The sequence below is a fragment of the Dermacentor andersoni genome, chromosome 4, assembly GCF_023375885.2.
Source record: "Dermacentor andersoni chromosome 4, qqDerAnde1_hic_scaffold, whole genome shotgun sequence".
NCBI lineage: Eukaryota > Metazoa > Arthropoda > Arachnida > Ixodida > Ixodidae > Dermacentor > Dermacentor andersoni.
Genome location: NC_092817.1, coordinates 97001830 through 97015919, shown reverse-complemented (window position 1 = coordinate 97015919; position 14090 = coordinate 97001830). Strand labels below are relative to the sequence as shown.

The following is a 14090-nucleotide window of genomic DNA, read 5'->3' as shown; positions in this document are numbered from 1 at the left end:
TTGGAAGGGAACACCGACGTTGTCCCTAGGGCATTTAAGCGCGGGTTGTCTTCGTTCACGCTACAAAACAACCTGCTCGTGAAGAAGAACTTCTCACCAGTCCGCGCCAGCTACCTTCTTGTTGTACCGTCAGCGCTGCGTCCAGAAGTACTGCACGCCCTACACGACGATCCAACCGCTGGGCACCTTGGATTCTCCCGGACGCTGTCGAGGATACAGGAAAGGTATTACTGGCCGCGTCTGACCGCCGACGTCGCCCGTTACGTCAAGACATGCCGAGACTGTCAGCGGCGCAAGACACCACCGACAAGGCCAGCAGGGTTACTACAGCCGATCGAACCTCCTCGTCGACCATTCCAGCAGATTGGGATGGATTTGTTGGGGCCGTTTCCGACGTCAACATCCGGGAATAAGTGGATCGTCGTGGCGACGGACTACCTCACCCGCTTTGCTGAAACTAAAGCTCTGCCAAAAGGCAGCGCAGCCGAAGTGGCGAAATTTTTCGTCGAGAACATCCTGCTGCGACATGGTGCCCCAGAAGTCCTCATCACCGACAGAGGAACGGCTTTTACAGCAGAGCTCACCCAAGCCATTCTGAAATACAGCCAGACAAGCCACAGGAGGACAACTGCCTACCACCCGCAGACGAATGGTCTCACGGAACGCCTGAACAAGACCCTCGCCGACATGCTAGCAATGTACGTCGACGTCGAACACAAGACCTGGGATGCAGTCCTGCCGTACGTAACATTCGCTTACAACACGGCGGTGCAAGAAACAACACAGATCACGCCGTTTAAGCTGGTTTACGGCAGGAATCCGACGACGACGCTCGACGCCATGCTGCCGCACGTCACTGACGAGGAAAATCTTGACGTCGCTAGCTATCTCCAGCGCGCCGAAGAAGCCCGACAGCTCGCCCGCCTGCGGATCAAGAACCAGCAGAGGACTGACAGCCGACACTACAACCTCCGACGACGCTTTGTCGAGTACCAGCCCGGTGACCGTGTTTGGGTTTGGACCCCTATACGCCGACGAGGACTGAGCGAGAAGCTCTTGCGTCGCTATTTCGGACCGTACAGGATCATCCGACGTATTGGCGCACTGGACTATGAGGTCGTGCCAGACGGCATTTCGCTGTCACAGCGGCGCCGCTCACGACCTGAAATTGTCCACGTTGTGCGACTCAAGCCGTATCACCAGCGTTGACGAACTTTGGAACTTCGCATAACTGACCTTTGGACTTGATTTCTTTTCGTTGTTTTGTTACTTATGTTTAATAAGTGTCCTTTTGTGTTTCGCTCTCTTATATTTGTAGCATCGGGACGATGCTATTTAAGAGGGGGGTATTGACACGTGTACTTACATTTATCGGGCGACCACGTTTCGCCGCCTAACAAATCTTATCGCACAGCGCGGGACGCGCTTGCATGTATCCGAAGTTTCTGGAAAGTTATCGATGCTTCTATCCGCAGTCTGTTGTCGCCGAACCTTGTGTTATCTGATTTATTCGCCTGACGCGAATGGTGTAGAACTTTGTGGAAGGCACGCGGGTCCCAACGATTAGTCTGGAACATTCGACGATTCTGTATAAAAGCCGACGCGCTTGACCCGCTGATCAGATTTCCGACGATCGCCGACCGTGTTCGCCGCTATCATTGTGCTATAAGTGTAGCCTCTTTTGTGGGCACAGGTTCGCCCAATAAAAGTTAGTTTTGTGTTCCACAGTATTGCTACTGTGTTCTTTGACGTCACGACCACGTGACAATATTATACATGGCCCTCAACAAAACCTGTAATATGCAAGTAGAGCTTTTGTGAAACCCTTGTAAACGATGTAACAAATTCCTGTAAGATATAAATTGACATATCAAATTTGGCCACCTTGGATGCTCTAATGGATGCAGTTACACAACTGAAATGTCTATTCTTGGTGCATAGCTACACATATGTAAACTCAGCAATTTTGCAATGTAGCGAATTCAGGCCTTAAATCAAAATTCGGCATCCAAAAGTCACTAGAATTTACCTTTCTCTCTCACAAGCAAGAAATTTCATTAAAAGCGGCCCAGTGGTTATTTCAGAAAAGCGTTTCTGCGTTTCACATGTATTCGAATAGGCGGCACCGGAGTTGGGCCCGAAATAAAGCTTCCTCTTAAGAAAAGATGCTGCGTCAATGACAAACAAGGACGAGGAAGTATCGACACGGACGAGCGCTTGTGCGTGCCGATAGCCTGTCGTCATTGTCTTTCTTTGGCACGGCTCCTTTTGATAAATCTGGTATACAGCGGTGACCTTTTCCATACCGGTCTTAATCCTGTCTAGGAAATACACCATACACATATAGTTCCAATTTCTTTCAGTGGATTCCTGCTTACCGTGGTATCGTGGGCAACAACTTCGCTGACAAAGGCTAGCCAGTCTGCCCACAGAAGATACCCAGACGCTTCCATTACCTTTGGCGACGACGGGCACGGCCAGGGATCTTTGCTTTCTTGCTCGTCAAAACACGCTAGCTTTCTGTATTTGTGCGAGTGTCTAAATTTAAAAGTGCCGACTGCGTAAGCTGGACCCGTCGCTACCGCTACTAGTGCCGTGTGACTTTACTGCGAAGCAACGTTCTTGTGGTAGAGGTAACATGTTCATTTTCTTTTAAGAATACGATCGCCCCTTGACCAAAGTCATATGAACGGAAGGAAAATGGGGAAGGGGCGTAGGGTAAGATTAAATAAGGTGCCCAAGTTTGCCTTCCCTAATATAACACAAGCTCTCGAAAAAAGAAACATTCAGTGGTGATTGAGCGGCAAATGAGAGAAATGCAGTAGCATTAAGTCACACCTCTTTAAGGACCCGGATATATGATTTAAACCGTGGTCACCACATTGCGAAGTGCTGTTCGGACGCTCACTTAACACACGTCCTGCCTCTTCGAAGAGCGAAGTACAGCTGAATATATATATATTCATATGACCACAACATGCTTGTGTCTGTAGTTACGTGGAGCGGGTAGTTGAAATATATCACCGAATCTTATTTGCTTAAACATAGTATCACTTAAACATGTCCGGACCTCAAGTACGAGCGCTTGATTATCGCTATAGTTTATTTAACCTTCTGGTACAGGAAGGAAGGAAGGAAATCAACTTTATTCAGGTCCTGCAGGCCACGAGAGCTTTGGGCTCTCATGGAGTGGGCGTCTCCCACGACGGAACCGGGAGGTTGAGTTTCCTGGCGGCGTCGTGGACCTGCTGGACGGCCCAGAGTTGGGGAGCGAGTTCTTCGCTCCGGATTGCCTCTTCAAACTTGCGCTTGTCCTGTTCGTAGTTTACGTGAGCTTGCGAGCACGGCCAGAGTAAATGATAAACGTTAAGGGATGTATTGCAATTGGTGCAATAAGACTTGTCGTAGAGCTCAGGCATGTAATGGTGTAATCTGTTTTGAGTGGGGTATGTGTCTGTTTGTAGCATTCTGAGTGTAACCGCTTGAGCTCGAGTGAGCGTGCGGTGTGGCGTGCTATATTGTCTGCGTTGTAGGTAGTATTGTTTAGTGACTTCGTTGTATGTAGTGGGCGCGTCCTTATTCTCCGAGTGGTCGGGTGAAGCCGCGCGGTCTGTAAGCGCGCGCGCAGCCTCGTGTGCCGCCTCGTTAAGGTTGGGGACGTCGCCGAGCTTTGGTCCTAAGTGTGCCGGGAACCAGTATATGAAGTGTTTCTTAATCTCTTTCTTTGAAACAATTTTGAGAGCCTGTGCGCAGACCGTGCCCTTCTGGAAAGCTCTGATAGCGGCTATGGAGTCGCTGTAGATATGGGAAAGATTGTCGTCGGTGAGCGCAACAGCGATCGCAACCTGTTCGGCCTGTTCAGGCTTCCTTGCAATTACCGTGGCTGCATATCTTGTGGATCCGCGGCCGTCCACAACCGCCACTGCGAAAGCTTTGTTTCCCGTGTATGCCGCCGCGTCCACAAAAGCTGAGCGTTCACGGTTCGCCAAGGCTTGTTTAAGAAGGAATTGTCCTCTCGCTTGTCGTCTGCCCCTGTTGTTTTCGGGGTGTACGTTTCTGGGTATAGGGCGGACCGTGATCCTGGCGCGTATGTCCCGTGGGAGGTCCGCAAAGTCTTTTTCTATGTGTCCTTGTGCAAAGCCTAGCTTCTCTAGGATCGTGCGCCCCGGAGGCGTCGTCGAAAGCCTAGCAAGCTGTGCGCGCTGCTGGGCTTCGGCAATTTCTTCCAGGGTGTTGTGCATGCCCAGGTGCCCCAGCTTCTCGTTGCTGGTGCTGGTTGGAATGCCGAGGGCTTGCTTGGTGACCTTTCTGATTTGGGCATTCAGTCTGTCTCTTTCGGATCGTGTCCAATTGAGCATTGCCGCAACGTATGCGAAGTGACAGGTGACGAACGCGTGTATGAGTTTGATGAGATTATGTTCCTTGAGGCCCCTGTGTCTATTGGCAATTCTTCTGATGAGCCCAATAGCGTTGTTGGTTTTGGTGATGAGCTTCTGAACCGTAGAGGCATTGACGTCTTTAGTCTCTACGATCATACCCAGGACTCTGATTTTGTCGACGCACGGTATGGCGTGTCCCGAAGTGGTTCGTACGATAATTTCTTGATTATAGTCGAAGTCTGACGAGTATGGCCTGCGGCCTTTCTGTGTGGGTCTGCGTACGAGCAGCTCCGACTTGGTAGGCGAGCATCTGAGTCCTGTGGGAATTAGAAATTCTTCTATGGCGTTCACTGCTTCTTGCAAGATGTCCTGCACCATGCCCGGGGTTCCTTTGGACACCCACATGGTGATGTCATCTGCGTATATGGTATGCTCGAGCCCGTGGATCTGCCCTAGTTTCTCAGCAAGTCCCGCCATGGCAAGGTTGAAAAGCATAGGGGAGATGACCGAGCCTTGGGGGGTGCCCCTGCTCCCCAGCGAGAGTGTCTCCGTGGAGAGGTCGGCAAATCGGAGCGTAGCCGTCCTGTTATACAAGAATGACTTGACGTACGAGTGGAACCTAGCTCCGAGGTTGAGTTCGGAAATGGTGTCCACAATGTATTGGTGAGAGAGGTTATCGAACGCTTTCTCTAGATCCAACCCAAGAATGGCCTTGGCGTTTCTAATGGGGTCATCAATGATTTGGTGCTTGATTAAAATCATGGTGTCTTGAGTTGATAGACCGGGTCTAAATCCGATGAGGGTGTGTGGTAACAGTCCCTTGGTTTCGAGGAATCTGGAGATTCTGTTTTGAATGGCGTGTTCCGCCGCCTTACCCACGCACGACGTCAGTGATATGGGTCTGAGGTTCTCGACGCCCGAGGGCTTGTTGGGCTTTGGAATGAGAACCGTGGTGGCGTTCTTCCATTCCGGTGGGACCCTGCCGGAAGCCCAGACCTGATTGATTTGATCCGCTAGGAACTGGACGGAGTCTTCGTCCAAGTTACGAAGGGCCTTGTTACTAATACCATCCGGACCTGGGGCCGATGTGCCATTCAAGTTTTGAAGGACGGTCCTGATTTCTTCCAGGGTGAAGGGTTCATCGAGGTCGGGGTTGTCCGCACCCGTGTACGGGGAACCGGATGCCTCGGCCTCGTTTTCCTCGCTGCTCGAGAGTGGCATGTATCTTTCGGCAAGTCTTGCCATAAATTCCTGCTCGTTGGAGTTTTTGAGTTCACGTTTCGCTATCTTGTCAGCCGCCTTGGTCTGGAAGCTCCTGGTTTGACCTTTGTTAAGAAGGTGTTTGAGTAGGTTCCAAGTTTTTCCATATGTCATGCTGCCATCGGCCCTTGCACATACTTCGTCCCATTGTTGGTTGGAGAGTACCACACAGTGGTGCTCAATGTCCTTGTTCAGTAGTGCAATCTTTTTCCTAAGTCTTCTATTGAGTCGCTGGGTACGCCATCTCTGCAGTATGGATCTTTTCGCTTCCAGCATGTGAGCGAGCTTAGGGTCCATCCCGATTGTCTGGGCATCTGTTTCTATTTCCTTGGTCGCGTTGCGGGAGTCCTCCTTTAGTTCTTGCGTCCACTGTTCTAGTGTAGCGGGCTTGTCGGTACGTTCCTTTCTTATCTGTCTAAACGCATCCCAATCCGTGTATCTCCACTTTCGTAATGGTTTCAAGGCGATTGCTATTGACGTTTCCACAATGTAATGGTCGCTGCCGAGGTCTTCGCCGGTATTATGCCAGGTGGCCCCCTCGGTGTTGAGAACGAACGTGAGGTCTGGGGTGGTGTCCCTCGAGACCGAGTTGCCCATCCTGGTAGGGTAGAGCGCGGACGTGATAAGGTTGAGGCCCATCTCTTCCGCATCGGTGGCCAGATTTCTGCCTTTGGCGCTGGTGTTGCCGTAGCCCCATTCTACGTTTGGGGCGTTGAAATCTCCGGCAATAATCAGTGGGTTGCCCCCGGCTTTGTCCCTGGCCTTCTTCAACAGTCTTCTGAAACTTTGCGTTCTGTGGTTCGGGCTGCTGTACATGTTCAGTGCTAGTATGTTCTTAGCCTTCTTGCCTTTGGGAAAGACTTCGATGAACAAGTGCTCGCATTTGCTGTCCGGATTACTTCTGTCAATTTCGGCCCACGCGAGCCTGTTACTGACAAACGTCGCTACGCCGCTGCAGGCTTTTGTTGGTGGAACGGCAATTGTTTCATATCCCGGAAGTGTGGGTGTGTCGGTGTTGGTCTCTTGAATGAGTATGATGTCCGGCTTGTCTGTAGTGTGTCTGATGTGCTGTTGTAAGACCGATTTCTTGTTTCGGAACCCGCGACAATTCCATTGCCAGATTATAAGCTTGCCTTGATTGTTCGTTTGCGCTTGGTGCCTTTCGGCTGGTTCTCGCTTATTTGCCTTCTCCATTTTTGCTTTCTACTATGGTTGCGGACTTTACCGCCATTTTGGTTGTGACGATATCGCTTGTTGCAGTGTTCCTTCTGACCATGGGGGAGGCAGGGGAGTTGACCGGTGCCGTGGAGTGAGTGAAGACGGTCCTCTCGAGGCCCTCGATCCTGGCACCGAAGCCCTTCTCCATCACTTCTACCCTGCTCGTTAGGCCATCGACCGCCTCTACTAGTCTGTCGTGCCCCTTCTTTAGTGACTCGACATCGAATTGTAGTTGACCTAGGGTACTAAGGATCTTGTCCAATTTACCGTCTATGTCCTTGGCAGGCGTGTCGCATTCCGTGGTCTTGGCCTTGCGTTTCTTGGTAACTGGTATGCCCGCGGGTGGGCTTTGACTAGTCGTTTCTGATTCCGCTACGCTGGAGGGATTCGGACTGGGTGAAGCGTCCATGTGCATGTCCTGTGTATGTGCAGTTGGTGAGCTAATTTGCGTTTTAAGCAATCTATTCTCGTTAGCCAGTTCTGTCATTGTGCGTCTGAGTTGAGCGTTTTCGTGCTCGAGTGCTTTGATTCTCTCTAAGATGTCTTTGTGTACAGTATTCTCTGGCCGCGCTTGCAAGCTCACCTGAGATTGGTCCCTCAGTGGCCCGGAGTTAGTGGGCAGCGTCCCTGCCATTGCCGAGGCCTGGCATCCCGTTGTCGCCTTGACTTGCTGGGCCCAGCTGTTAGCTCCGGCCGCGGGTGCGAAGCGCACGCCCGAGGTGGAGCGGCCCCGGCTCCCGGGTGTGCGGGAGCGGCTCCTGCGACCTCTGCTGGCCGATCGGGATCCCGAGCTCCCTCTGGATCTGGAGCGTCCTCTGGGCTCGCGCTGTCCGTCTGGATACTGCGCCGCACCTGCGCCGTTCTGCCTTAGGAGACTCGTCGCTTTTTCTCGAAGTTTCTTGGACGCAATGGCTGCCTGCTTGTTCTGGATTCTTCGTTTGCGTACCACGTACGGGACCTGGTATCTGCTCTTGCATTCCTTGCTGGCCGTGGGGTGTTTCTCGCCGCACAGCGCGCAAGAGACTTCTTCACAAGCGTGATCTTCTCCGGGGTCTGGAATGCCGCAATCCCTGCAAGTCTGCTTCTCCGGTGTGGGGCATACGTCTGCTCGGTGCCCTAGTTTGCCGCAAGCCTGACATATGGCGATCTGCTTCCTATAGAGCGAGCACTCTACCCATGCACATCCGTACATCACGTGGTTTGGAACTTTGTGCCCTTCGAAGACTACGATCACCGTCCCGGTTTCCTTAATGCGCTTCGCCGCCAGTGCGAGTGGGTTTCTCGGGTTGACGATGGACCTGGTTATCGTTTCTTGCGTGTGGTGGAGCGGAATGTTGCGAATGACTCCCTTGCACGTGTCGTCCGGTGCAGTCTGGTAGGAGAAGGCCTCGTACGTCTGCCCGGCGATGGTGACGCTCTGAATTTTCAAATATCCGTTGACGTTTTCGGGTAGCGGGGAACTCACGACCATGATGTTCTGTTTGAGGTTGGGGCAAATCGTGTCCCCGTCGCACTGCATCGGTTCGAGTCCGGCTGCTTCTTGAATGGCCTGCACAATTCCCACGTGTCCGGTTTTGGCGATGTTCAGTCCGCCGCGGATGCGAATTACTACTTTGGTCTCGTTTTGCGGGAGTAAGGGCATTCTGCTTGCCTTGATGATTTCTTTACGGGCCGACATGGGCTTGGTTGCTTTCGCTCTGGCACCGGAGGCTGCCACGTTGGCAGCCATGTTGAGGTTAGACTTAGGCTTGGTCGCTCTTCGTGGGGCGATGTCGCACCACCCGTTCCTGACGGAAACCTCCGAGGGGTCGATTTCTCGGCCGATCACTTCGTAATTCATTGTAGTGCCGTTGGCAAGACTTGGGTAGATGTCTTTGTGCCGGTGGGAGCCCCGGCGTCCGTCCAAGCGACGAAATCGTCGGCGGGTACGGCGTTAGGGTTAGCCGACGTAGCGCCCGCTTCGGGCATAAAAGTCCTCGCGGTAGTGCACAAAATAAACTCACAGGGTCGAAAATGGTCTTGAAGTGAAGCATATATCTTCATAAACGTGATGCCGCGGTGCAATGGCACTGGTTTCGCAAAAATCACACTTAATTTGAGCAAATTGCGGGGCTTCGACGCGACGCGTCCTGGCTCGCAGTCACTTCGTCTTCCTGGTACAGTTTTCTGGTTTAAGTGCGGACGTCGAAATCACCTGATACGCGGAACGATACACAAATGCCGGTATTCTACCTTTTCAACGTGACGTTCGATTAAATTCTCGCACCTATACGCTCTCGCTGATACCCTCTGGAATTTACTTATCCACACAAACGATTGGTCACTAACCTCTGCTCAGCAATGATTTCTCAACTTTCTTTTATGTTTTTGACGCTCACTCGGGATTTCAATATACAGCTAGGGCGTCCCAGCTAACGTTAGCCAAGCTCTTAAACAGAAAATTTACAATACACGAAGACGCAACCAATGGCATTCTGTCAGCAGTGACGCACCGCACCGGCATAATTTCTTTTCACAATTGAACTATCAATAATTACACGATCTTAATTAACGAACTTTTTAATTACTGTATTGAGCGCGCAAATTTCTATAGAAAAGTAATAATTGTGTTTTAAAACACCCGATCCAGTTGTTGTCAGTGTGCTACGTCTCGCGTAGTTATTTTTTTTACGGGTTATAAACAAGATGCGCGAAATATGCAAATAGCCGCATGATTGCTCGTCCATGCGCCGCGACACCAACGGTCCCAGGTGCTGCTCGGAAGAGTTAACTCTGCTCAATGCGTGGCTCAGCTGCCACGTGAAAGCGGCGAGGCGTCGGTATTGGCGTTGGTCACCGCGAACCGCCTTTTCCGCGTGCAGCGCGAATCCAATGCAATGCGCAGAGGCATCGAGGAGGAGGAAGAAGGCATTGAGCAGAGTTAATTCTTCCAAGCAACGCCCGGGACCACTGGCGTGTCGGCGCGCGGACGCGTAATCATGCGGCTATTTGCATATTTCGCGCATCTTTTATATAACCCAGAAAAATATAATTACGCGAGACGTAGCGCACTGAAAACAACTGGATCGGGTGTTTTAAAACACAATTATGACTGTTCTATCGAAATTCGCGCCCTCAATTCAGTAATTAGAGAGCTCGTTAATTAATATAATGTAATTATTGCCGGTGCAATTGTGAAAAGAAAAACGTTCTCCTGGCGCGGTACGCCACTGCTGCTACGATACCGTTGGTTGCGTCCTCGTATATCCTATATTTTCTTTTGCGAGCTTGGCTAACGTTAGCTGTGACACCCATCACACTTCCTTGCACTGAATGCTGCAGATGACCACTTTCTGAAGTTTTCAACATACACGCTAGTGCGGGGTCGCAAACTCGATGCTGTTGTTGTTAACACGCTTGCCTTACTGCAGCAAGTACAGAGCTAAACGTAGGGCGACAGCATCGAGGCGGTCGCCATTCTTCCGGACTAGGCAGCCATTGAAATTGAAGATAGCCGCTACATACATTTGCAGCGCATTATTTTGTTCACAAATACAGGTGTACGTGATTTTCGTTTCTTTGTGTTTAATGGTGCAATTCCTTGTCCAGGAGACATGCCTTTCGGGCCCTCTGCACACGCTCAGTAAATCTTGCCCGTGGAGCGCCAGGACCACGTTAAATAAATGACCGCAACGGAATGTGCATACCACCTCCCACTCACCCAGCCGGAAGCTGGAAAGTTTTTCGCGAGTGTTTGTGCACGACGACTTTTATCCAACAGAGGCCTTACTAAGCTGGAGCACCGTCTGGGTGCTTCTCGCTATTTCCCTGTCGCCCGTTTTGCGCGGTGATGCAGCAAGCTAAAGCCGCGGCTGGACCGGCAATAGGAATCAGAGCATGCGTGTCCGTTCTTATCAGCGTCTCGACACGTGTCTGCAATTAGAAGCTCCGGCGTTAATAGATCAGTTTTTTTCTTTCTTTTAATAATTGTGAGTGGTTCTTTCGTGTTGCAGAGACAGTCTGTTAGACAAGCGTGCCTGCCAAAACACTTAGTATCTCAGATGTTGCAAAATAATAAATAAATAAGTGAAGTACATCTTTCTTTTTGTTTCTTTTTCACTAACAAAACTTCATTAGACCGCAACAACCTAAGATAGCGGTAAGTTCCGTGTGGCGCAATTCTTATGGCAATTCTCTTATGGCGAATGTTCCTCCTGGCAATCACGAAAGTAGTTTTCGTCACCGCCCAGCTTCCTCAAAACCTCAGTGGCTGCAGAGTTTAATGAGTACGGTAAAAGAAACGAAGATCTCCTTCTTCACAATCATGAGCAGAAACTTTCAGGCACGCTTTTATATCTCTGCGTAGACGGAATCCGTAATCGCCATAACGATGTTCTCGGGAGAAAACAGTTCGCGCGGCTCGCACGACGGGCGAGCTTGTCGTAGCGTCTAACAGCAAGCTCGCTGCCGAACGAATCTCCCGCAGCCATCTGTCGCACTTGTCCGCCTTGACCCGGTTGTTTTGCGGGGCTTGCTTTCGCGTCGACTACCGGCAGACAACGTCTTCCCTTCGTCGTCTTGGCGGCTCGGTCGCTGCAGTCGCCAGGCGGGAGCGGGAGCGGAGACAACTTCGGGGCAAGAACATGGAATGTGCACGTGCTTGTCCGGATGTTGTGTTCGCCCTCCGGCTCCCCTTCTTCTCCACTCGTCTTGGCGTGTCCTGGCTTGGATTGGCTTTGCTCGGCTTGCGTTCGTCCGTCTTTCTCCGTTCAGCTCACTGACACGTGATACGTTCCGATAAATTCATTTTGTACGCTCGCCATGCTTATTCTCACGAAAGTTCCTCTGCTCATTGAAATGAGGTAGTGCGAGCGTGGCATTTGAGAGCAGCGAGGGAAGTTTCCAACGTAAGTCTCGACTGACTTGGCCAGTCGCATTATGACATCGACTCCGCCGCTCGATATCAATTGCACATGAAGAGCATGTGTACCAGTTGCTTTAGGGACCCATGGCCTCTTATTACAAGGAGTAGAGTTACGTTATCCTTTGCTGTTGCTCCGTGTACGAAACTGTAGTAGCTTGCAAAAGTTCACCCTGTTTAGTAAAAGTGTTGCTGGTGACGAAGCTCAGCGAAATAAATGGTAACTAAACCCTACTTACGATCCTTCACAGCCAGATCTCAGTGCTTTATGCTCTATTATTCGTGCTTTCTTGAAAGTCATCCTTATGTGGACTTTTCGCCCTTCAGAATCTGCGGAAAGAAAGATTTATCTTTCGTATTTTCGTGTTGTTCGTCCGCTAAAAATGAATACGTCCGTAGATGTCATGAAGACATAAGCAGACGGCCGATGCGTTCTGAGTGAGAAGCTGCGCGGTTGTAACAAATCGCGTCAGCTTACGCGTGGAAAGCTATGAGAATTGAATGGAAGTGTGTAAGGCATATTTGCCTTCTCTGGCTGGCTGCACTGTCCGATAATCACCGGACAGTCAGCGACACCAGACGCTCAGCAGACTCTCGTCCAGTGCATCATGGAGGTTTTCTGTATAATTCATATATTTACTACAGAATGTAAACACTCACCTGTCCTTTAGATGTCCGAGGGACTCCCTTGTTTGGCGGCCCAGTGTATTCCGGTTTTCACAGTCTGTATACCTGCGCGCAAAAAATAAATCAGAGGACGGTGTCAGTGACCTGTGTTTTACAACAGCCGAAGTGAGACTGCACATGAAGATGCATTGAAAGGCGTACAGGAAAGAGCGCCGTTCTTAGAGCTACTTATTTAAATGTGCATATCGCTATCGTAAGAACAAACGAAATGTCTTTCTATGCAATGCAGGAGGTTCCACTAGTACTCACTTGTTCCCTCCTTCTTTTTAACCATTACTGTGATATCACGATATCGTGCGTGTTCCTGATGAACAAAGGGATGGAATTCGCGGTTACATGAATCTTAAAGGTTCACTAAGCAAAAATATTAAGCTCAAGAAGTAAATTGCGCTTCGTCGACACCAAAATGGCCAATTTCACTCCGAGAGGAAACTTTGCAAGCCATAAAAGGAGCAAGAGCGTAAGATAAGCGGCGATGCACTCCTAAACCGGCTGTACCAATTCGCCATAACGACAATCTTGACAGTGTCGTTACGGGTCTAGTTTATCGTCTGCTCGGTGGAAAAGCATTACGCTATATTTGAAGAGAATCAAAGCTAGTAAGTTTCAAGAACCTTTCCCTCTTTGAAACGCCACAAATGTCAGAAAACACCACGAACAAAAATAGCGTCAAAGAGTTACGAATATTTCTCGTGAAATTCAAAAACGAAAACCTAAGCATTCATTTCCTCGTGTAATAATATATTCTTCTGCTCTAAAATATTAAAATGGAGTCCTCAATGAAAGCGTCACAAGACTAAGTATATTTATGATTTATGGTTAGTGAGCTGTCAAAAGAGATCGCAATTTATTGTCAGGTGATGAGCGGCAGTTAATATAATATCAGCTATTCATGGGCGAAATTTCCACATCGTGCTCAGCCATCCCTTGCCCGTGAAAGGCCACTGCTCCACAGGGAGCATCCATGTGACCAGCGAAGGAAGAGCAAGAGGAAGAAGTAGAAGGCAGATCTTTCCATATGCCCACGTGAGCAGAGAGGCGACGAAAAGAAGAATATGGAATCTCCTCGCTATCAAATATTGCGTTCCCAGTAACCGACATTTGTTCTTATTTAGCTAGTCAAGAAGGCCGGTTTACAAATCTCATCTGCCAAACATCTTTCCAAGCAAATTAGATCTCGCCTCCCTTGAGAGGGAGATGTCTGGACATTTCCTTTCATCTTTCGACGACGGAACCTGCGCAGAAGCTTGTTTGATTAATGCGATAATCAGGTTGTCCGAAAAAAAAAAGAGACACATAATCGCATCATTTTTACAGCCAGAAGGTTTAGAAGGATTGGTAACCGGTTTGAAATTCTTTTTATTCTTCCCTTTCGGTATTCGGTTACTTCATTTTGCAGAGCACTTTTAGCGAACAAATCACTCGCACTTTTTCAAATATTGAGCTTTCCCAGATATTGCGTATGTTGTTGTGTTGCTTTAGCACTGTGGGCCGCCGTCACTAACTATATGTTATATATGAACCGGCAGTAAGCTTTTGCACGTATTGGGGCTGATGGAGTTAGGACAGGATGGCAAATAAACAATTTCATTTCATTTCAACATATTCAGAATTAATTGTATTTCTCGGAGCTCAGAGGATTCGCA

The 14090-nt window shown here is 49.8% G+C and overlaps 1 protein-coding gene across 3 annotated transcripts in view; it reads right to left on the bottom strand.

Moving 5' to 3' along the window:
- Octalpha2R (alpha2-adrenergic-like octopamine receptor) overlaps positions 1-14090 on the bottom strand; it is a 743760-nt gene that overhangs the window by 383050 nt on the left and 346620 nt on the right. For all 3 annotated transcript variants that reach the window (XR_011893885.1, XM_055074062.2, XM_050183531.3), the window contains one exon: positions 12418-12489. The gene's annotated coding sequence lies outside the window, so the exon portion shown is untranslated. The remainder of the gene's footprint in view (positions 1-12417; positions 12490-14090) is intronic.